Below are 24,068 nucleotides of genomic sequence, written 5' to 3' on the forward strand. Positions count from 1 at the left end.
GTAGCAATTTTCCCGTAATTTATGAAAGAATTTTCTGGGACCAAAGTGTGCATAACTGAAATGCGTGTACCAAATCAGCTTATTAACCCACTCATCAGGAATACAAACTAACCAAACAGAGTTATCGACCGATTTTCATTTAAAAAGAACTTTCCAGATAGATCGCAAAAACGAGGTGTGGCCAAATCGTCCAAACTAACAAAGCGTCTAAGAAAATTACAGACACCAAGGAAACTACGAACATCACGTTTTGTGGTAGGAACAGCATAATTACGAAGAGCGTCTAATTTCTCTGGATCAGGAAGAATACCTTCTGTAGAAATAATGTGACCGAGAAATTTCACCTGAGAACGACCAAATTCAGATTTTTCCAAGTTCACTGTAATGCCAACTCTTGCAAAAATACGTAATAATGAATCCAAAATTTTGTTGTGCTCACTCCAAGAATGTTTAGCAATAAGAATATCGTCAACATATGAAGTAATATTGTCACGAAGATAAACAGGTAAAATTTCGTTTAAACTAGGAATGAATGCTGCTGAAGGTACAGTAAGTCCAAACAGTAATTTCCGAAATCTCTTTTGGGTAAAATAGTCATATCAGGTTATTCTTTACTTACTCTCTAGATAGATTGATAGTCGAAGAGTTGTTTTGACAGATGCAAAGAATAGTAAAAGAGTAGGCAGCGATGCAGAAAACTAAAAGGGAAATAGCACCATTACAGCTCGGGGCCCTATGCTCGCTACGTCACATATTCACTTAGAGTAGTGAATCCCCTGAGGACATTAATAGCCGCACATAATTTCTAGTTTGTGACTTAGTGGCAAATTTGGTGGAAGTCCGTACATAAATTGATCTAACCATGCACAGGGATGTATGTCATTCTTAGAATTGCGGAAGATCTTAAATTTCCGAACAGTTAAGAAGTGTTTATAGTCAAAGTTTTCGCCTCGTGGCGACAAAGACCTACCGCGTCTGTCCCAGTCCCAATGTTGATTATTGTCAAGTTCGCGCGCCCGGCGCTCTCTTGTTGCATCCCGTAAATGAAACAAATTATTTTCTTCAAACCCTTCTGCTAAACTAACACTTGCCAGTTTATCTGAGATCTCCTCAACTCTTTCCGATGAGTCACTTAATTGTTCTTTCTGTTTATTTACGTCTTCTGTAAGTGTCGCGACTCGGGTTTCAGTGTTGACACATTTAGTAGTTAACTGTTCATATTGTTGCGTTAAGTTAATTGTCCTGTCATTTGGTACGGATTCCTCGATTGTCTCAAATATTTCTCCCTTATCGTGTGCGCGTTGTAAAGTTAACTCTGAATATTTTTGCACTATCACGCGATCTTTTTCTTCCCGATCTCTGTCCTGTTCCTCTTGTCTAATCTCTACTGCAATTAATCTATTATTGTGAGAATTCAAAATCGGTTGTACTTCTTCTCTACTTTCTTTCTTCGATTCATCTTTCATGTTTTTGAAACACGTCCCTATTCGTGAGTCTAACCGTGTTGTCATTGTTTCCATCTCTGTTTTAATTGATCCTATTTGTGAGCATAACCGTGTTGTCATTGCTTCCATCTCAGTTTTCATTCCAGATCGTAACTGTGATCCCAGTGAGTCTAACCGTGATCCCAAATTTAATATTGCTCCCATCAACTGCTCCGTACCAACTAGTTCTAAATTCCTTTCGCCCCTAACATTTCCCACAAAACCAGCTTCCTTCGTCATAGCTGTAAGGCCATCTGTGTTCGATACTATTACAGAATCGTCTGTCGTTAATCTCGTATTCTGTGAATTTTCTGATTGAGAAAAATTTTGAACTGTTTCCGGACTATTTTCCCTGCTTATTAAATTGTTTTCAACACCATTATTCATCATACTGTTGTCCTGTGTTGGCGAGTTCGCCATGTCAACAATTTCGTTATTCTGACTATTCATCATTTTTGCCTGTTTCATTGACCGCGTAAACATTTACAAAACATAAAAAATTCGTCACTGTACGAAAATTACACACAATGACTCCTCATCTCCAACAATACCATTCACACGAAATGTTTCCCTCAAACACGATTAACGAACAATTGAAATAATTGCACTAAATTGTCAAACCCATAGACAAGACATTAAAAATTAAATTTTGAAAAATACCATTAGAAGAATCTACACATGCAAAATAGACTACAATTACTAACTACAAATTACTACAATAATACTACTGTCTACTATTTTTACAATCAGAAGAATTCCAAGGGACGATCCGAAGCAGCGGTCGCCACGTGCATGGGGGCTTAATGAAATAAAATGAAAATATTTTTGGTAGCTGTATGTCCGATTACGCTGTGTCTCGTAAACGGTTGGCCCTGACTAGTATTATTACGCAATCTGACTGCATAGAACAACAACAAAGAATGAAATGAAAATTTTCGTTAACACAATTAATTAATCAAGTCCCCAGCAACTATAAACCTACGAAACCAAAGCACAAATGTAATTGTTCTGTGTGTGGGAGTGTGACTCAACGTACACATCTGGCACGGTTCTTCTTCAACAAGACAAGAAATTTCAAATACCATTTATACTGACGTGATAAAAAAAATTAGAAATACTATAATTGCGCAAGAAACCCAGATTTACACTCTAATACAAGAACACACGCCAGATGCTTTGTTGACTGAACCTGTAATGACGCATTATTCAGGACACTGAAATAATGAGAGAGAAAAAGAAAAATTTTTTTTTACCTTCATTTATATTGATGGAAAGCACTCTAAACATTACAATATCTCCACACCGACTTGCTACTACCACATCTCAACAAGAACTCTTCAGTATCACATCTCAGCAAGCACTCTCTGCTAGCACATCTCAACAAGCACTCACTACCACAAGTTCTGCGCAAGCACTGACTACTACGAGTCCTCGACAGGCACTCCGTGGAGGCGGCTGAATAATACTCTTTGGCGCAATCTCTGGCGCAGTGGCTCAGTGTAGCCACCTTTCAAAAACAATAAGGGGTGCAAGCCCCCTCCATGAAAAACACAACCACACCATAACACCACCGCCTCCGGATTTTACTCCTGGCACTACATACGCTGGCAGATAGCATTCACCGGACATTCGCCATACCCATACCCTCCATCGGATCGCCACATTGTGTGCCGTGATTCGTCACTCCACACAACGGTTTTTCACTGTTCAGTCGTCCAATGTCTACGCTCCTTACACCAACCGAGGCGTCGTTTGTCATTTACCGGCGTGATGTATGGCTTATGAGCAGCCGCGCGACCATGAAATCCAACTTTTCTCACCTCCCTCCTGACTGACATAGTACTTGCAGTGGATGGTGATGCAGTTTGGAATTCCTGTATGATGGTATGGATCGACGTCTGCCTATTACACATTACAATCCTCTTCAACTGTCGGCGGTCTCTGTTAGTCAACAGACGAGGATGGCCTGTACGCTTTTGTGCTGTATGTGTCCCTTACGTTTCCACCTCACTATCACATCGGAAACAGTGGACCTAGGGATGCTTAGGAGTGTGGAAATATCGCGTACAGACGTATGACATAAGTGACACCCAATCACCTGATCACGTTCAAAGTCCGTGAGTTCCGCGGAGCGCCCCATTCTGCTCTCTGACGATGTCAAATGACCACTGAGGTCGCTTGTGTGGAGTACCTCGCAGTAGGTGGCAGCACAATATACCAATTATCCAAAACGTATGTTTTTGGGGGCGTCCGGATAATTTTGATCACAATGTGTAGCTCTTCCCCTCAAGTAAATTATTGCTGTTATCCCGTAAGGAATCTCCTTCTAAATTTTCAACAAACTGCCCGGGATGCCTCAAGTGAAGACTTGGGCCTCTTCGTTTCTAATGGTTCTGCAAGGCGCTTGCCACCTCACACTTCTGGGTTCTGGGAAAGACCGTCAAACTTGAAAACAAACTTCTATTGTCAAACACGCTTGGTTGCGCCGACTCGCTAAGCTCAACGACCTGGCCGAAGTGTTGTAGGCCGGCATCTGTGGTCGAGTGGTTCTAGGCGCTTCAGTGTGAAACCGCGTTGCTGCTACGGTCACAGGTTCAACTCCTGCCACTGGCATTGATGTGTGTGATGTCCTTAGGTTAGTTAGGTTTAATTAGTTCTAAGTCTAGATGACTGATGACCTCAGATGTTAAGTCCCATAGTGCTTAGAGCCATTTGAACCATTTGCTTACTCTCTTATATAACAGGTGTTTTTTATTTTTTACTAATAATCTGAAAAAGTTTTCAATTAAATTTGTTTAAAGAAGGAGTAATTTTTATTTATAAAATTTGCTTTGTCCAATATTGCGTTATTACAGATAATGGGAAAAGCGATCAGTACTATTTTAATAACAATACCGACAGAAAGGACCAAAAACTCATCGCTTTAGAATTGGTACAGCACTTCAGAAAGAATAGTGTTCCTGTTGGCATGTGTCGTGGCCTAAAGTGTACGTGTAAGTATACCGTGCAAGACTTGCCCGCACCTGGTCTGTGCGGTACTTTCTCGCTGTCGTTGGCGTTGTTTTGCAGAATGGCACCAACCGTGGTCTGGAAATAGTTTTATGAAGTGACGTAGCAGTAATCTACAATGCTTCATTTGCTTAAAAAGTTAAAAATTTGAGTGACATTTCTACGAAATAATAAAAGAGGAAGGATATTATGATAACAATAATAAATAAAAATCTTAACAATTCTTTCAGAGTATACTATAAAAATAGAAAGTGGCTGATCTGCTGCCTGTGTCTATATAATATGCCTTTATCTGCTTGTAACCCATGAAAACGGAGAAATTAACACGGAAAACAGTTCTTCAACCTCAGTTTCTACCATTTAGCATTGTCTTTTCGTAATGCCCCGGCATTACTCTCGATTAGAACATGATTTTTGAGCAGATTTTCAAAACGTTAGAGTCAATAAGCGAATACTGGTGATTTTTTGTAGTATTTAACCACTTACGACATCCGAGAAAAGCAACGAATGGTGGACTGACTAAGTTTCCTTTTATTTACCTATTTAATTTAATATTTTGAATCTCTGTATCGTGAAAAAAATGTGTGTGCCGCGCTTCCCGCCTTGGGCGCATTTGAAAAGCCCCGCCTGCTTTCACACGGGGCGCTTCGATTACATACGAACAATTTTGAAGACACCGACCAACATACATTTTCAGTATCATTTTATGCGTTTGGTCGTTTACTAGTCGATAGTAAATAATATTATTTGTGATAATAAAAATTTGTAAACTGCCAAATAACATTGTAAATTTAATAAAAGTTCATCCGATTAGCCGGCCGCGGTGGCCGAGCGGTTCTAGGCGCTTCAGTCCGGAACCGCGCGACTGCTACGGTCGCAGGTTCGAATCCTGCCTCGGGCATGGATGTGTGTGATGTCCTTAGGTTAGTTAGGTTTAAGTAGTTCTAAGTTCTAGGAGACTGATGACCTCAGATGTTAAGTCCCATAGTGCTCAGAGCCATTTGAACCATTCATCCGATTACACGTATTTTTCCCCATTATATCAGTTGTAATATAAATAGTAAAGAAAATGACCGTGTTGAAAATAAAAAAACTGACGAATGGGACTCGATCCAGCGACCCAACGAATACGGGGCTTGAATGCTACCCACCTTTTTTTTCAATTTATTGGTCATAACGGCTGCCGTCGCTTCATGGTAAAAATGGCCACGCACAGGTATATATTTGAGGACCGAAATAATCTTGCGATTTTCTCAATAACTCTTGAGAAGAACGCGCTACTACTTACACATTTTGTTGTCCTAATGGAGTACTACGAGCGTACGAAGTTTACAGTAAATCCGCGTTCCAAACGTCGTGGCTTCCCCATGTTAGTAGCAGGATCTGAGGACATGTTGTGAGAGCTGTGTCTGACACAGTGTTATAGTTATCTAGTTTATTTTAGTTTGCAATGATGTTGTTCCCTGTATTGGTTTAGTGTTTTCCCGTTGTAATTTGGGGATGACTTGTAGATGATTGACGTGTGGTCTCAGGATTTCTGTTGAGCATTTCGAGTGCTTTTAAAACTGCGACGGCTGTGTGTCTCGTCTGAACATGTTTTATGCTTGTCCATTTAGTTCATATGCGTGTCCATAGTTACTTAGTTGATATCGTGTTGTACTAAGGAACAACAGACGTGTGTTTGTTGTCGTCTGATTATTGTCTCTCAGTGGCACCCCGCACATTTTCTCTGATGTTCTATGTCAGGAATTATGCTCACTTAATGGTGCCCGAGTAACCTAAGGTGCACTTTACTGTTGTGGTTTCCTGCCCACTCGTATCTTATAAGGTGCCTAAAACGATGCTGTTTTCTCGGGTATCCAAGCAACAATTCAAGCAAATCACGTTGATAGTTTTTGCTACAATAAAGAAGATTGACAATACTTAACTTTGAATTTACAACGAGTTGTCGCAAGCGATGGGCGACATGCAAACTATATACGAGGGTGAGTCAAATGAAAACCTTAAATATTTTTAAAAATTATTTATTTAAATTCCTTTAGAAAAAATTCTTTTGGTAGTCCGCGCAACCACTCATGCACCGCGTGGCGTACCTCTTCATCATAACGGAACTTATTTCCTCCCATTGCGTCTTTGAGTGGTCTAAACATATGTAAATCACTTGGGGCAAGGTGTGGTGAGTATGGTGGATGAGGAAGACACTCAAAACGCAGGTCTGTGATTGTTGCAACTGTTGTAGGGGCAGTGTGGGGCCTTGCATTGTCATGTTGCAAAAGAACAACTGCTGACAGCAGTCCACGTCGCTTTGATTTTATTGCAGGCCGCAGATGATTTTTTAGGAGATCAGTGTATGATGCGCTGGTGACAGTGGTCCCTCTAGGCATGTAATGCTCCAAAATGACGCCTTTTTCGTCCCAAAAGAGAGTCAGCATAACCTTCCCTGCTGATGGTTTTGTTCGAAACTTCTTTGGTTTTGGTGATGAGGAATGGCACCATTCCTTGCTCGCTCTCTTCGTTTCCGGTTGGTGGAAGTGAACCCAGGTTTCACCCCCAGCAATGACTCTTGCAAGGAAGCCGTCACCTTCTCGTTCAAAGCGCCGAAGAAGTTCTTCACAAGCATCAACACGTCGTTCTGTCATTTCAGGAGTCAGCTGCAGTGGCACCCATCTTACAGACACTTTGTGAAACTGGAGCACATCATGCACAACATGGTGTGCTGACCCTTTACTAATCTGTAAACATGCTGCAATGTCATTCAGTATCACTCGGCGGGTTTCCTTCACAATGGCTTCAACTGCTGCAATGTTCTGTGGAGTCACAACTCGTTGTGCCTGATCTGGACGAGGAGCATCTCCCACTGAAGTCACACCATTTGCGAACTTCCTACTCCATTCGTAGACTTGCTGCTGTGACAAACATGCCTCCCCGTACTGAACCTTCATTCGTCGATGAATTTCAATAGGTTTCACACCCTCACTACGCAAAAACCGAACAACAGAACGCTGTTCTTCCCTGGTGCAAGTCGCAATTGGAGCGGCCATCTTTATACTGATACTGCGACGGTATGTGTGCATCTGCACTATGCTGCCACCCACAGGCCATTCTGCACGCTGTTTGTAGCACGCTTACCAACTTAGAGGATAACGGCGCGAAATTTCTATTTGTTATTACACATTTAAGGTTTTCATTTGACTCACCCTCGTACCATGTCCGTGTAAGCGTTCACACTCGCTCATATGTCACTGTTAATATCACTACTCATCTAGGCCTCTTTGCTAGTGTCCGTCATCTACTCTCCCTTTACTGTCCTCGAGGCTGGCAGGAGCGGCGCTTATATTCTCTTCGTATAGAGGCCGCTGCTATCGTGATGCGTTTCTAGTCAGCGTACTATTGGCTGGCGTCGTCTCACAGCCTTATCCGCTCTTGCGTTCTCCATCTTCGTGCCGCCGCTTTTCGTTACGCCGGAACAACTATTATAGTGCATTTGATTTTAAGATATTGCTAGTACCTGTTTACTTTTAAAGGAGCTGTGTCCCCATCTTGAAATGAAGCCTAGTTTAAATTATCGCTAGTGTCTGTAACAGCAGAAATAGTTTGTTACAAGGCCTACTGACGTAGCCGTAAGTGGCACCCATTTAATTAAGGTAGTGGAAGTTGGCTAGTTTAAGCTTCGGTGTGGCTTAGACCGGCCGCTGTTTGCTTGTTGCTTACTACGTTGGGTTACTAACTGTGTATGTAGAGAAACGTTAGCTATGTTACTGTTTGACGGTGAATGTTGGTTTGTCCATTGCGTTTTTTTAATGTTCAAAATTTACTGTGACCTGATTTTCATTTTTTAATATATTTCCGATTTACTTTAATGACAATGAGTAAGACAATGCTTAGTAATAAATATGAAGTCAAAACTTGTTCAGGTCTGACTAAATTTTACGCCAATGCTTACGTAATGTTTTGCTGTTTGTCTTTTTCAAATGTCATCGAACAGTGGAGCTGTGCTTTGCCTACTCACTTACTGACTTCTGTGCTACAGATCACGATAGTTCCGTCTCCTCTGCGTCTTGTTCCTTCGGCACCTGGCGGAGTGCATGTCATCGTTGCCAGCCATGCCGCATCAGTACTGGCGGTACAGGTCCTTTCTTCCAACACTGGGTCAATGAAAGGACATCGATCGTCTGGATAGGCGCTGTATCCAGCCAACTGTTGATGTGATTCAGAAAAAATAAAAAATAAAACACAGAAAAAGAAACTTTACGATAAAAATGTCAGGCATGTTCTAGTCCTCAGTCGTGCACATCCAGCTCTCCAGTTCCCCTTTCCCACGTTCTCTGCAAGTTTCCATGTGACAGTCATAATTTTTCGATCTTAGTTAGATTTCTAAGTTCACTATGTGAAATAACAGAAACAAAATATCGAAAATCTGTTACTTCAGAAACCGGTATTTTCAGCTGTTTTAAGTTAGGCTAAACAGGCGCGAAAAAAGAAGACATAATTGAAAACCATTTACTCCACCGGTAAGCACAATCTCTAGTGTGCTAACCCCTGCGCCACCTCGCTGGCAAAAAGTCCTTTCTTGCTTCCTTCTTGCAGAATTTGTCTATTAGCAGTCGTCAACAACTAATTTTACAAAGAACGTGATGTTGTTTACCAAGTCGTGAATGCTGGATTTGAAAATGAAATCATAATTTCGCTATCAGTCTGTTTTCTCGACACGCTAGCCTCTATCTTCCGGAATTCTTAAAAATTTGATATTCTTGTGTGGCTTACACAGACGAGGCAAAATATTATGACCACCTGTTTAATAACTTGTTTGCCAGTTTTTGGAACGAAATACGGCACTCATACTGCGTGTCGGGGTTCGACAGTCTGTTGGTATGTTTGTGGAGGTGTTTTGCATTAGATGTCTACGTACAGATCATGTAATTCGAGTCACTAACGAGCCACTGATTTGAGCACGCGGCGATTGCGCCCTATATCCACCATGATAGGTTCCATAGGGTTTACAGCAGGCGAATTTGGTCGCCGAGACATCAACGTGATTTCACTATAATATAGTAATGCTCTTCAAACCACTGTAGTGCGGTTCTGTCTCCGAGACACGGACAATTATATAGCTGAAAGATGACACCGCCTTCGGGGAAGAAATAAAGCATGAAGGCATGCAGGTGGTTCACAGCTGTCAGCGTGTCTTTGATTGATACCGCAGGTCCCATGCAAGCGCAGGAGAATGTTTCCCATAACACAGTACTACTCCCGCCTGCCTGCGTGTGTAGTGCGCTGCACGTATTGAGCCGCCGTTCCCCTCGGAGACGGCGTTTGTGGAGAAGAGCATCGACCTGGTGTAGCAAAAAATGATTCACCCAAACAACCGACACATTTCCATTGATCGACGATCGAATTCCCTTAGCCCTGTGCCCACCGCAATCGTAATTGACGATGTCGCTGAGTCAACATGTAAACACGTAGATGAACATTCGATCAGCTTCGCCGTTTTAGAAATTCTCGTTCACAGGCTCTGCATAATAATAATCTGCCCTTCCATTGTGATTTCCGCATTTGCTGCCCATATCTTCTGTGTCTATTCCGCTTACATACTTCTGCTACTGCGTCGCGTTCCCGCAAAGTCACCAGACGGTTACCAACGTCGCAGTGGGCAGTCTTCATAATGTTTTGATTCATCAGTGTGAATGTTCTGCAGATTTAATTGCTGAAAAATAACCGAAATATATAACAGGTTTTTCATGATAGTTCGGGAATATGTCTCTAGCAAATGATTGTTTGGTAGCACTACCTGTAGGTCATGTTTGTTGCCACATTCATCTCATTACTGAGAGTTCTGTCAGTTGTTGGAAGTAACTGCTTATTGTTAAAAGTTAATGAAAGTTTGTGTTGTGTGTTAGACCAGAAGAAGAAATCCCTCATGACTGTGAATAAAGATAATCCTTTTTGCTATGTATTTGGAAAAACAGAACCTTAATTCTTTTGTAAAGAAGTAGGTTGTAACCTTGACGAACAGGGCATTAATTGGACCGCTCACATATGCTATTTGTCATGTATTATATTGTCGCAGAATAGCAGAAGAGGAGAAACATTTCTGACAGCAATTATAACGAGTTTCAGGGATGCCCGAGCGTGGGAGACAGTTCTCTGCCAAAGATGGATACAGGTGGAGCAGCAGAAGACAGTTACTGTTTGTAATACACGTCACGGCGTCTCCGGCTCAATGTAAGTAGGTGCTAACGCAGAGCGTCCGCATCTGATGCGGTTGCTACGTAGAGTTACTCTCTACCCAAACTACGATTCGGTAGTTTTGGTATACTACACAGTTACCGATAGTACTGGCAGGGAAGAAACGTGAGTGAATGTATAAGAGACGAACTGTGAGCCGACCACTTGTGTCTGTTTTTTTATTTTTTGTTTTGGTTGTTTATTTTGCACATAATTATAGCCGCGCATTACTCAGTGTTAGTCCATTGTGTATCTTATTCTTACAGAATATAAATTGCATTTTACAAGCAACAAGAATTAGTTGATCGCATAACTTCTGCGCTTTTATGTAACGAAAGCTATTACTTCCGATTCAAGTACAGTTTACGTGCGTATCTCAATAGAACATTCTTCACCATGAAAAGCAAGAGTTTCTAAGTATTACTGAAAGTGCGAAAATTGAAATTAACTGAATCGGAACTAATCGTGATACAGACACACCCTGGAGACGTGAATCTCGCATTTTTTTATTGAAAAATATTAAATGTGACAAGGGAGGCAACTTCTACATGAACCAGACTTGGTTTAAGTGAAATTTTTAGTTTCTTACAAAAAGAATCAAAATTGACAAGCATCTAAATAAATCATCAAATCACAAAAATTAAAAGCATAGAATATTATTATGAGAATCAGAAGAGTGAACTATTTATTGGCAAAGTAGAATTAGTTACTGATCATACATCTCACTCGGTGAAATTTTTCCCGACCTGCCTAAATATCGATTACAGTGAATGTGTGCTTGGAAATCCGAAGAAACCCATGAACATGAGAATGTAATGACGAACGTGGAAAAGGGCAGTTGATCATGAATCTGCACTTCTACTTTGTGATTGTCCTAACAAGCAGCCGGCCGAAGTGGCCGTGCGGTTAAAGGCGCTGCAGTCTGGAACCGCAAGACCGCTACGGTCGCAGGTTCGAATCCTGCCTCGGGCATGGATGTTTGTGATGTCCTTAGGTTAGTTAGGTTTAACTACACTCCTGGAAATTGAAATAAGAACACCATGAATTCATTGTCCCAGAAAGGGGAAACTTTATTGACACATTCCTGGGGTCAGATACATCACATGATCATACTGACAGAACCACAGGCACATAGACACAGGCAACAGAGCATGCACAATGTCGGCACTAGTACAGTGTATATCCACCTTTCGCAGCAATGCAGGCTGCTATTCTCCCATGGAGACGATCGTAGAGATGCTGGATGTAGTCCTGTGGAACGGCTTGCCATGCCATTTCCACCTGGCGCCTCAGTTGGACCAGCGTTCGTGCTGGACGTGCAGACCGCGTCAGACGACGCTTCATCCAGTCCCAAACATGCTCAATGGGGGACAGATCCGGAGATCTTGCTGGCCAGGGTAGTTGACTTACACCTTCTAGAGCACGTTGGGTGGCACGGGATACATGCGGACGTGCATTGTCCTGTTGGAACAGCAAGTTCCCTTGCCGGTCTAGGAATGGTAGAACGTTGGGTTCGATGACGGTTTGGATGTACCGTGCACTATTCAGTGTCCCCTCGACGATCACCAGTGGTGTACGGCCAGTGTAGGAGATCGCTCCCCACACCATGATGCCGGGTGTTGACCCTGTGTGCCTCGGTCGTATGCAGTCCTGATTGTGGCGCTCACCTGCACGGCGCCAAACACGCATACGACCATCATTGGCACCAAGGCAGAAGCGACTCTCATCGCTGAAGACGACACGTCTCCATTCGTCCCTCCATTCACGCCTGTCGCGATACCACTGGAGGCGGGCTGCACGATGTTGGGGCGTGAGCGGAAGACGGCCTAACGGTGTGCGGGACCGTAGCCCAGCTTCATGGAGACGGTTGCGAATGGTCCTCGCCGATACCCCAGGAGCAACAGTGTCCCTAATTTGCTGGGAAGTGGCGGTGCGGTCCCCTACGGCACTGCGTAGGATCCTACGGTCTTGGCGTGCATCCGTGCGTCGCTGCGGTCCGGTCCCAGGTCGACGGGCACGTGCACCTTCCGCCGACCACTGGCGACAACATCGATGTACTGTGGAGACCTCACGCCCCACGTGTTGAGCAATTCGGCGGTACGTCCACCCGGCCTCCCGCATGCCCACTATACGCCCTCGCTCAAAGTCCGTCAACTGCACATACGGTTCACGTCCACGCTGTCGCGGCATGCTACCAGTGTTAAAGACTGCGATGGAGCTCCGTATGCCACGGCAAACTGGCTGACACTGACGGCGGCGGTGCACAAATGCTGCGCAGCTAGCGCCATTCGACGGCTAACACCGCGGTTCCTGGTGTGTCCGCTGTGCCGTGCGTGTGATCATTGCTTGTACAGCCCTCTCGCAGTGTCCGGAGCAAGTATGGTGGGTCTGACACACCGGTGTCAATGTGTTCTTTTTTCCATTTCCAGGAGTGTAGTTCTAAGTTCTAGGGGACTGATGACCATAGATGTTAAGTCCCATAGTGCTCAGAGCCATTTGAACAATTTTTTTAATAAAAAAATCAGTATAAATCTGAAAACTGAATAAATCATGGAATAATGTAGATAGAGAGGTACAAATAGACACACAAGCTTGGAATGACATGGGGTTTTATTAGAACCAAAAAAATACAAAAGTCCAAAAAACGTCCGACACATGGCGCTTCATCTGCTCAGAATAGCAACAATTAGCATAACAAAGTAAGACAAAGCAAAGATGATGGTCTTTACAGGAAATGCTCCATATGTCCACCATCATTTCTCAACAATAGCTGTAGTCGAGGAATAATATTGTGAACAACACTGTAAAGCATGTCCGGAGTTATGGTGAGGCATTGGCGTCGGATGTTGTCTTTTTGAGCATCCCTAGAGATGTCGGTCGATCACGATACACTTGCGACTTCAGGTAACCCCCAAAGCCAATAATCGCACGGACTGGGGACCTGGGAGGACAAGCATGACGAAAGTGGCCGCTGAACACACGATCATCACCAAACGACGCGCGCAAGAGATCTTTCACGCGTCTAGCAATATGGGGTGGAGCGCCATCCTGCATAAACATCGTACGTTCCAGCAGGTGTTTATCAGCCAGACTGGGGATGATGCGATTCTGTAACATATCGGCGTACCTCTCACCCGTCACGGTAGCAGTTACAAAACCAGAATCACGAATTTCCTCGAAGAAAAAAGGCCAGATAACGGTAGATGTGGTAAATCCAACCCATACCGTGACTTTCTCGTCGTGCAATGGAGTTTCCACGACAGTTCTAGGATTTTCGGTAGCCCAAATTCTGCAGTTGTGGGCGTTGACAGACCCTCGGAGAGTGAAATGAGTTCGTCGGTCCACAACACGTTACTCAACCAATCGTCATGTTCCGCCATCTTTTGAAACGCCCGCACCGAAAATGCCCTCCGCTTCACTAAATCGCCAGGTAACAGTTCATACTGCCGATGGATTTTGTACGGATAGTATCGGAGGGTACGCCTCAGTGCCAACCAAACAGTTGTGTATGGAATGCCGGTGCGACGTGCGCCTGCACGAGCGCTGACTTCCCCGTGCATAGACGAACCCGCTACAGTCTCCATTTCTTCCTGAACTGTCTCAGCAGCATTACGCCTTGTGCTCGGTCGGCCACTACGGGGTCTATCGTCTAAACAACCCGTGGCTTCGAACTTCGAAATCATTCTCGCGACAGCTGCATTTGTCAACGGACCTTTATCCGTTCGAATCCCCTTCCTATGTCGATAGGATCGTAACGCTGAACTAGCACATTCTCCATTCTGATAATACAGCTTCACTAAAAGCGCCTTTTCAGGTAACGTCAACATCTGATTCTCTCTCTCATTACAGTTCCTTTTATACACCATTGCCAATGCGCAGTCACTGACATTTTGCTGTCTAGCGCCATCTGTCGGACATTTTGTGAACTTTGTTTTTTTTTTGCCGAATAAAACCCATGTCATTCCAAGCATGTGTGTCAATTTTTACCTCTCTATCTACATTATTCCGTGGTTTATTAAGTTTTCAAATTTATACTGACTTTCTGATTACCCGGTATATCACTTTGTAGGAAGGCAAGATTTTACTTAAACTGTATCAAAGATACCAAGTAGCCAAACGTGAGATATGTCAATCTTAAGAAATAGGTTTTCCTTAAACAGAACCAAGAGAGATAACGTGGTAAAGCGTGGGGCATGTCACTTTTAAGAAAACAGATTCACTTAAACAGAATTACAAGGTATGATATAGGTTAGAAGTGACACACATCACGCCAGGTTCTAAAGAAAAACAGCACCCTTAATTGAAATGATTTCAAATTATACATTAGCTGGCCTTGAGGTGTGTCGCCACTAAATGGAATAAGTCTTCCCTTCTCATTCTTATTTAACAATTTATACCCATGTCAGCCCCCCATGAACCATGGACCTTGCCGTTGGTGGGGAGGCTTGCGTGCCCCAGCGATACAGATGGCCGTACCGTAGGTGCAACCACAACGGAGGGGTATCTGTTGAGAGGCCAGACAAACATGTGGTTCCTGAAGAGGGGCAGCAGCCTTTTCAGTAGTTGCAGGGGCAACAGTCTGGATGATTGACTGATCTGGCCTTGTAACATTAACCAAAACGGCCTTGCTGTGCTGGTACTGCGAACGGCTGAAAGCAAGGGGAAACTACAGCCGTAATTTCTCCCGAGGACATGCAGCTTTACTGTATGATTAAATGATGATGGCGTCCTCTTGGGTAAATAATTCCGGAGGTAAAATAGTCCCCCATTCGGACCTCCGGGCGGGGACTACTCAAGAGGACGTCGTTATCAGGAGAAAGAAAACTGGCATTCTACGGATCGGAGCGTGGAATGTCAGATCCCTTAATCGGGCAGGTAGGTTAGAAAATTTAAGAAGGGAAATGGATAGGTTAAAGTTAGATATAGTAGGAATTAGTGAAGTTCGCTGGCAGGAGGAACAAACCTTTTGGTCAGGCAAATACAGGGTTATAAATACAAAAGCAAATAGGGGTAATGCAGGAGTAGGTTTAATAATGAACAAAAAAATAGGAGTGCGAGTTAGCTACTACAAACAGCATAGTGAACGCATTATTGTGGCCAAGATAGACACAAAGCCCATGCCTACTACAGTAGTACAAGTTTATATGCCAACTAGCTCTGCAGATGATGAAGAAATTGATGAAAAGTATGACGAGATAACAGAAATTATTCAGGTAGTGAAGGGAGACGAAAATTTAATAGTCATGGGTGACTGGAATTCGTCAGTAGGAAAAGGGAGAGAAGGAAACATAGTAGGTGAATATGGATTGGGGGGAAGAAATGAAAGAGGAAGCCGCCTTGTAGAATTTTGCACAGAGCATAACTTAATCATAGCTAACACTTGGTTCAAGAATCATGAATGAAGGTTGTATACCTGGAAGAATCCTGGAGATACTAAAAGGTATCAGATAGATTACATAATGGTAAGACAGAGATTTAGGAACCAGGTTTTAAATTGTAAGACATTTCCAGGGGCAGATGTGGATTCTGACCACAATCTATTGGTTATGAACTGCAGATTGAAACTGAAGAAACTGCAAAAAGGCGGGAATTTAAGGAGATGGGACCTGGATAAACTGAAAAAACCAGAGGTTGTACAGAGTTTCAGGGAGAGCATAAGGGAACAATTGACAGGAATGGGGGAAAGAAATACAGTAGAAGAAGAATTGGTAGCTCTGAGGGATGAAGTAGTGAAGGCAGCAGAGGATCAAGTAGGTAAAAAGACGAGGGCTAATAGAAATCCTTGGGTAACAGAAGAAATATTGAATTTAATTGATGAAAGGAGAAAATATAAAAATGCAGTAAATGAAGCAGGCAAAAAGGAATACAAACGTCTCAAAAAGGAGATCGACAGGAAGTGCAAAATGGCTAAGCAGGGATGGCTAGAGGACAAATGTAAGGATGTAGAGGCTTGTCTCACTAGGGGTAAGATGGATACTGCCTACAGGAAAATTAGAGAGACCTTTGGAGAGATGAGAACCACTTGTATGAATATCAAGAGCTCAGATGGCAACCCAGTTCTAAGCAAAGAAGGGAAGGCAGAAAGGTGGAAGGAGTATATAGAGGGTTTATACAAGGGCGATGTACCTGAGGACAATATTATGGAAATGGAAGAGGATGTAGATGAAGATGAAATGGGAGATACGATACTTCGTGAAGAGTTTGACAGAGCACTGAAAGACCTGAGTCGAAACAAGGCCCCGGGAGTAGACAACATTCCATTAGAACTACTGATGGCCTTGGGAGAGCCAGTCATGACAAAACTCTACCATCTGGTGAGCAAGATGTATGAGACAGGCGAAATACCCCCAGACTTCAAGAAGAATATAATAATTCCAATCCCAAAGAAAGCAGGTGTTGACAGATGTGAAAATTACCGAACTATCAGTTTAATAAGTCACAGCTGCAAAATACTAAGCGAATTCTTTACAGACGAATGGAAAAACTGGTAGAAGCAGACCTCGGGGAAGATCAGTTTGGATTCCGTAGAAATGTTGGAACACGTGAGGCAATACTAATCTTACGACTTATCTTAGAAGAAAGATTAAGGAAAGGCAAACCTACGTTTCTAGCATTTGTAGACTTAGAGAAAGCTTTTGACAATTTTGACTGGAATACTCTCTTTCAAATTCTGAAGGTGGCAGGGGTAAAATACAGGGAGCGAAAGGCTATTTACAATTTGTACAGAAACCAGATGGCAGTTATAAGAGTCGAGGGGCATGAAAGGGAAGCAGTGGTTGGGAAAGGAGTGAGACAGGGTTGTAGCCTCTCCCCGATGTTATTCAATCTGTATATTGAGCAAGCAGTAAAGGAAACAAAAGAAAAATTCGGAGTAGGTATTAAAATTCATGGAGAAGAAGTAAAAACTTTGAGGTTCGCCGATGACATTGTAATTCTGTCAGAGACAGCAAAGGACTTGGAAGAGCAGTTGAACGGAATGGACAGTGTCTTGAAAGGAGGATATAAGATGAACATCAACAAAAGCAAAACGAGGATAATGGAATGTAGTCAAATTAAATCGGGTGATGCTGAGGGGATTAGATTAGGTAATGAGACACTTAAAGTTGTAAAGGAGTTTTGCTATTTAGGGAGTAAAATAACTGATGATGGTCGAAGTAGAGAGGATATAAAATGTAGGCTGGCAATGGCAAGGAAATCGTTTCTGAAGAAGAGAAATTTGTTAACATCAAGTATAGATTTAAGTGTCAGGAAGTCGTTTCTGAAAGTATTTGTATGGCGTGTAGCCATGTATGGAAGTGAAACATGGACGATAACCAGTTTGGACAAGAAGAGAATAGAAGCTTTCGAAATGTGGTGCTACAGAAGAATGCTGAAGATAAGGTGGGTAGATCACATAACTAATGAGGAGGTATTGAATAGGATTGGGGAGAAGAGAAGTTTGTGGCACAACGTGACTAGAAGAAGGGATCGGTTGGTAGGACATGTTTTGAGGCATCAAGGGATCACAAATTTAGCATTGGAGGGCAGCGTGGAGGGTAAGAATCGTAGAGGGAGAGCAAGAGATCAATACACTAAGCAGATTCAGAAGGATGTAGGTTGCAGTAGGTACTGGGAGATGAAGAAGCTTGCACAGGATAGAGTAGCATGGAGAGCTGCATCAAACCAGACTCAGGACTGAAGACCACAACAACAACAACCCATGTCAGGCATGGAAAATGACACTGCCTTGCGCCGCTAGGATGGAACAAGAAACCTTTAACAGCCAAGGCTATCTATGAAACACGTAATCTCAAATGTCGAATACAGGTCAACATTACAGCAATGTGTCAAAAGTTGGGAATTATCACATTCCACATGAGGCCTTAGCAATAAAGGCTTAACGCAAATACTTCAGTGGCATAATAAAATATCAGAACAGGTTAAAATTAGGGCCTAAGTTTTAACTGGGATGGGATAACGTGTACTGCTAAAATGATATTAGTTAGCCTTAAAACAAGATATTAAATCTTCAAGATAATGATATTGAAGGAACCAAACTACTCACCGGGATATTAGCCTCAACAACCCTATATACAAGCACCTTAATTATAGTTATCAGTACCAACGACAAGAGAACTCGTCATACTGCAAGGCAGAATGGTGTGAACGATACACAAATTTGAACGGAGCCAACGACTAATCACCGCCAGGGTTCAACGGACACTCGTTAACTATCAATTGTGTCTTCACACGTAAATGGGAGTATTCAGAAAATTACAGCAATCAAGTAAAATAAAAAGTAAAAACTAAAATCACCTTAGCACGAAGTATTGACATCAGCGGACACAGTTTTGCGCTAATACAGTCACTGCAAGTGAGTCTGATCATTAACAAACCTCGTGCGAACAATATGTCCATATATCTGGTACATATCAATACTGCAGGCCGGAGTGGCCGAGCGGTTCTAGGAGCTACCGTCTGGAACCGCGCGACCGCTACGGTCGCAGGTTCGAATCCTGCCTCGGGCATGGATGTGTGTGATGTCCTTAGGTCAGTTAGGTTTAAGTAGTTCTAAGTTCTAGGGGCCTGATGACCTCAGAAGTTAAGTCCCATAGTGCTCAGAGCCATTTGAACCAAATCAATACTCAAATGTTTTCATACCAAATTAAACAAACGTACCTGAAACTTACAGTGACAGACAAGGCTACAAAATATTTTGACACTAAACAGTAATCAAGAAACGCCTACAAGGCCAAAATTCATTGTAACTTATTTAGATACCGGAAATGTCTGGTGTTATGGACGAGCTAAGATCTTTCTCATCTAGGTTAATGAGCAATGCTTGCACATAATCTTGTCTCAGAATATCTGACCAAACACACTCAAGTAATAAACTGGTAGATGTACATACACTAGGCGATCCTCACTACTGTGACACTGGTAGCGAACAGGAAAGCGAATGAAACCCACAGGCTTGACGTTTATGTATTTCCAACAACGAGCTTTTCATAAGGCTTGCAATTCCACAAGGGCAGTAGTGAGTAGCCTGTTCTTGACCCAGGTTCTGTCAATATTAACAGAACTTCACGTACCTCCATTCCACGTCGCCCAAACATTGGCTGCTGCCACCAGCAGTCATCAGCCCAGTTTATCCCAATGCCCACGGTCACTCTGCTCGACACCTTCCCTCTCCCTACTCTCACTCTGCTAAAACCCCGCTGGCTTCAAAAAAAATGGTTCAAATGGCTCTGAGCACTATGGGACTCAACTGCTGAGGTCATTAGTCCCCTAGAACTTAGAACTAGTTAAACCTAACTAACCTAAGGACATCACAAACATCCATGCCCGAGGCAGGATTCGAACCTGCGACCGTAGCGGTCTTGCGGTTCCATACTGCAGCGCCTTTAACCCCACGGCCACTTCGGCCGGCCCGCTGGCTTCAGCCGGGCATTAAAGTCCTTCGTAGCTTGTTGGTTGGTTTGGGGAAGGAGACCAGACAGCGTGGTCATCGGCCTCATCGGATTAGGGAAGGATGGGGAAGGAAGTCGGCCGTGCCCTTTCAGAGGAACCATCCCGGCATTTGCCTGCAGTGATTTAGGGAAATCACGGAAAACCTAAATCAGGATGGCCGGACGCGGGATTGAACCGTCGTCCTCCCGAATGCGAGTCCAGTGCCTAACCACTGCGCCACCTCGCTCGGTCGTAGCGTGTAACTATGGATATATGGATAGCCAAAACATTGGTATATCCGCTGCATGGCACAGTTATATTGGCCCACCAATGGCGTAATTGATTCCTTAACAAAATATGTCGATAAAAAGGATCAGCGTCTCTTTCATTCAACTCCTATCAAGTTGAGATGTTTATTGTAAATGAATGAAAAGAGATACGTTGAATAGCTTGCACCTTTTCATCACACCCTACTTGCGCAATAATTTTGTGCAGGAGAGGTCCATCTAAAGAAAGCTAGTGGGGTATCAACAAGAAAAATTTTAAAATGAACTGTATCTGGTGAGACGGACAAGTTTAATTACTCCCAAAGTCATCGGCTGAGGAGAGGGTGAAAACAAAAAGATATCTTCGACCCCCATAGCACTGAAATAAAATTTGTTTACAGGGAAACCAAGTGACACATTCGTTCTTAAAGCCGGCAAAGATTATGTAGGCACTTACTTCATCCTACTATTGCAGACTGAGGTTCATCAATACTTGACAAATATGAAGCGGCTATCTGGTCAAACCATACGCTCCTCTACCAGGGCCAGAGTTGAAATTATGTTACAAAATTATTTTGTTACTCTGTCTTTTTATTATTATTGATATATAAATCTTTTTTTTCTTTTTTGAGTCATCAATCTGTTCCCTGGTTTGATGAAATCCTCTAAAATTTCTCTCTTGTGCCTACCTGTTCATCTTAGAGCAGCAATTGCACTGTGCATCCTCAATTATCTACTGATATATTCCAGTCTCCATCTTCCCCTATAGTTTTTGTCCTCTACAGCTCCCTCTAGTACTACAGATGCTATTTCCTGACGCATTAACACATGTTCTACCATTCTATTCCTTCTTCTTTTCATCCGCATGTTCTTTCCTTCGCCGATTCTTTGAAGAACCTACTCATTCCTTATCTGATCAGTCCACTTATCTTCAACATTTTTCTGTAGCACCACATTTCAATCGCTTCAGTTCTCTTCTTTTTGGTTTTCCCCCCTTCCATGAATCACTGCCATAAAATGCTATGCTCCAAACGTACATTCGCAGAAATTTCTTCTTCACTAGTCTCCTTCTTATATCCTCCTTGCACCGTCAATCATGGTTTATATTGCTGTCTAGGGAGCAGAATTTCTAAACTTCGTCTACTTCGTGATTCTCAGTTTTGATTTTAAATTTCTCGCTCTTCGCATTTCTGCTACATCTCATTACATTTATCTTTTTTCCGGTTCCCTCTCAATCCATATTCAGTACTCGTTGGACTGTTATTTCCATCCAACAGATCCTGTAATTTTTCTTCTCATTTACTGAGGGTAGACTTGTCATTAGCGAATCTTGTCATTCATATCGTTTTTCCCCGCATATTAACCCCACTCTTGAACCTCCCTTTTGTTTCCGTCATTGTTGTTCGATGTATAGATTGAACAGTATGGGCGAAAGACTGCACCTCCGTCTTACACCCTTTTTAATCCGAGCACTGCTTTCTTTCTCTTCCAGTCTCATTGTTCCCTTTTGGTTCTTGTATGTATTGTATATCACCCGTCTTTCCCTATAGCTTAAACCTATTTTCCTCAGAATTTCGAAGATTTTGCATCATTTTACATTTTCTGAAGCCAAACAGATCGTCATTTAACAGATCCCCAATTTTCTTTTCCATTCTGCTGTATATTATTCTTGTCATCTGCTTGGATGCATGAGCTGTTAAGCTGATTGCGCAATAGTTTTTGCATTTATCTGCTCTTTCTCTCTCCGAAATTGTGTAGATGACATTTTTCCGAAATACTGATGATACGTCAGCAGTCTCATAGGTTCTACACAGTAGCTTGAAGAGTCGTTTGGTTGCCATTTTACCCAATGATTTTAGAAATTACAATGGAATGTTTTCAATCACTTCTGTCTTATTTGATTTCAAGTCCTCCAGAGCTCTTTTAAATTCTGCCGCCAGTACTGGATCTCCTATGTCCTTCCTATCGAATCCAATTTATTCTTCTAAAACGTCAACACAGAAGTCGTTCCGCTCATACAGGGTGTTTCAAAAATGACCGTATATTTGAAACGGCAATAAAAACTAAACGAGCAGCGATAGAAATACACCGTTTGTTGCAATATGCTTGGGACAATAGTACATTTTCAGGCGGACAAACTTTCGAAATTACAGTAGTTACAATTTTCAACAACAGATGGCGCTGCAAGTGATGTGAAAGATATAGAAGACAACGCAGTCTGTGGGTGCGCCGTTCTGTACGTCGTCATTCTGCTGTAAGCGTGTGCTGTTCACAACGTGTGCTGTAGACAACATGGTTTATTCCTTAGAACAGAGGATTTTTCTGGTGTTGGAATTCCACCGCCTAGAACACAGTGTTGTTGCAACAAGACGAAGTTTTCAACGGAGGTTTTATGTAACCAAAGGACCGAAAAGCGATACAATAAAGGATCTGTTTGAAAAATTTCAACGGACTGGGAACATGACGGATGAACGTGCTGGAAAGGTAGGGCGATCGCGTACGGCAACCACAGAGGGCAACGCGCAGCTAGTGCAGCAGGTGATCCAACAGCGGCCTCGGGTTTCCGTTCGCCGTGTTGCAGCTGCGGTCCAAATGACGCCAACGTCCACGTATCGTCTCATGCGCCAGAGTTTACACCTCTATCCATACAAAATTCAAACGCGGCAACCCCTCAGCGCCGCTACCATTGCTGCACGAGAGACATTCGCTAACGATATAGTGCACAGGATTGATGACGGCGATATGCATGTGGGCAGCATTTGGTTTACTGACGAAGCTTATTTTTACCTGGACGGCTTCGTCAATAAACAGAACTGGCGCATATGGGGAACCGAAAAGCCCCATGTTGCAGTCCCATCGTCCCTGCATCCTCAAAAAGTACTGGTCTGGGCCGCCATTTCTTCCAAAGGAATCATTGGCCCATTTTTCAGATCCGAAACGATTTCTGCATCATGCTATCTGGACATTCTTCGTGAATTTGTGGCGGTACAAACTGCCTTAGACGACACTGCGAACACCTCGTGGTTTATGCAAGATAGTGCCCGGCCACATCGCACGGCCGACGTCTTTAATTTCCTGAATGAATATTTCGATGATCGTGTGATTGCTTTGGGCTATCCGAAACATACAGGAGGCGGCGTGGATTGGCCTCCCTATTCGCCAGACATGAACCCCTGTGACTTCTTTCTGTGGGGACACTTGAAAGACCAGGTGTACCGCCAGAATCCAGAAACAATTGAACAGCTGAAGCAGTACATCTCATCTGCATGTGAAGCCATACCGCCAGACACGTTGTCAAAGGTTTCGGGTAATTTCATTCAGAGACTACGCCATATTATTGCTACGCATGGTGGATATGTGGAAAATATCGTACTATAGAGTTTCCCAGACCGCAGCGCCATCTGTTGTTGAAAATTGTAACTACTGTAATTTCGAAAGTTTGTCTGCCTGAAAATGTACTGTTGTCCCAAGCATATTGCAACAAACGGTGTATTTCTATCGCTGCTCGTTTAGTTTTTATTGCCGTTTCAAATATACCGGTCATTTTTGATACACCCTGTAGATGCCTTCAGTGCACTCTTCCACGTACCTGCACGCTCTTCTCCATTTAGATGTGGAATTCCCATTGCATTCTTAATGTTGCCACCTTTGTTTT

This window comes from Schistocerca serialis, chromosome 9 (genome assembly GCF_023864345.2).
Source record: "Schistocerca serialis cubense isolate TAMUIC-IGC-003099 chromosome 9, iqSchSeri2.2, whole genome shotgun sequence".
In the NCBI taxonomy this organism is placed as follows: Eukaryota; Metazoa; Arthropoda; class Insecta; order Orthoptera; family Acrididae; genus Schistocerca; species Schistocerca serialis.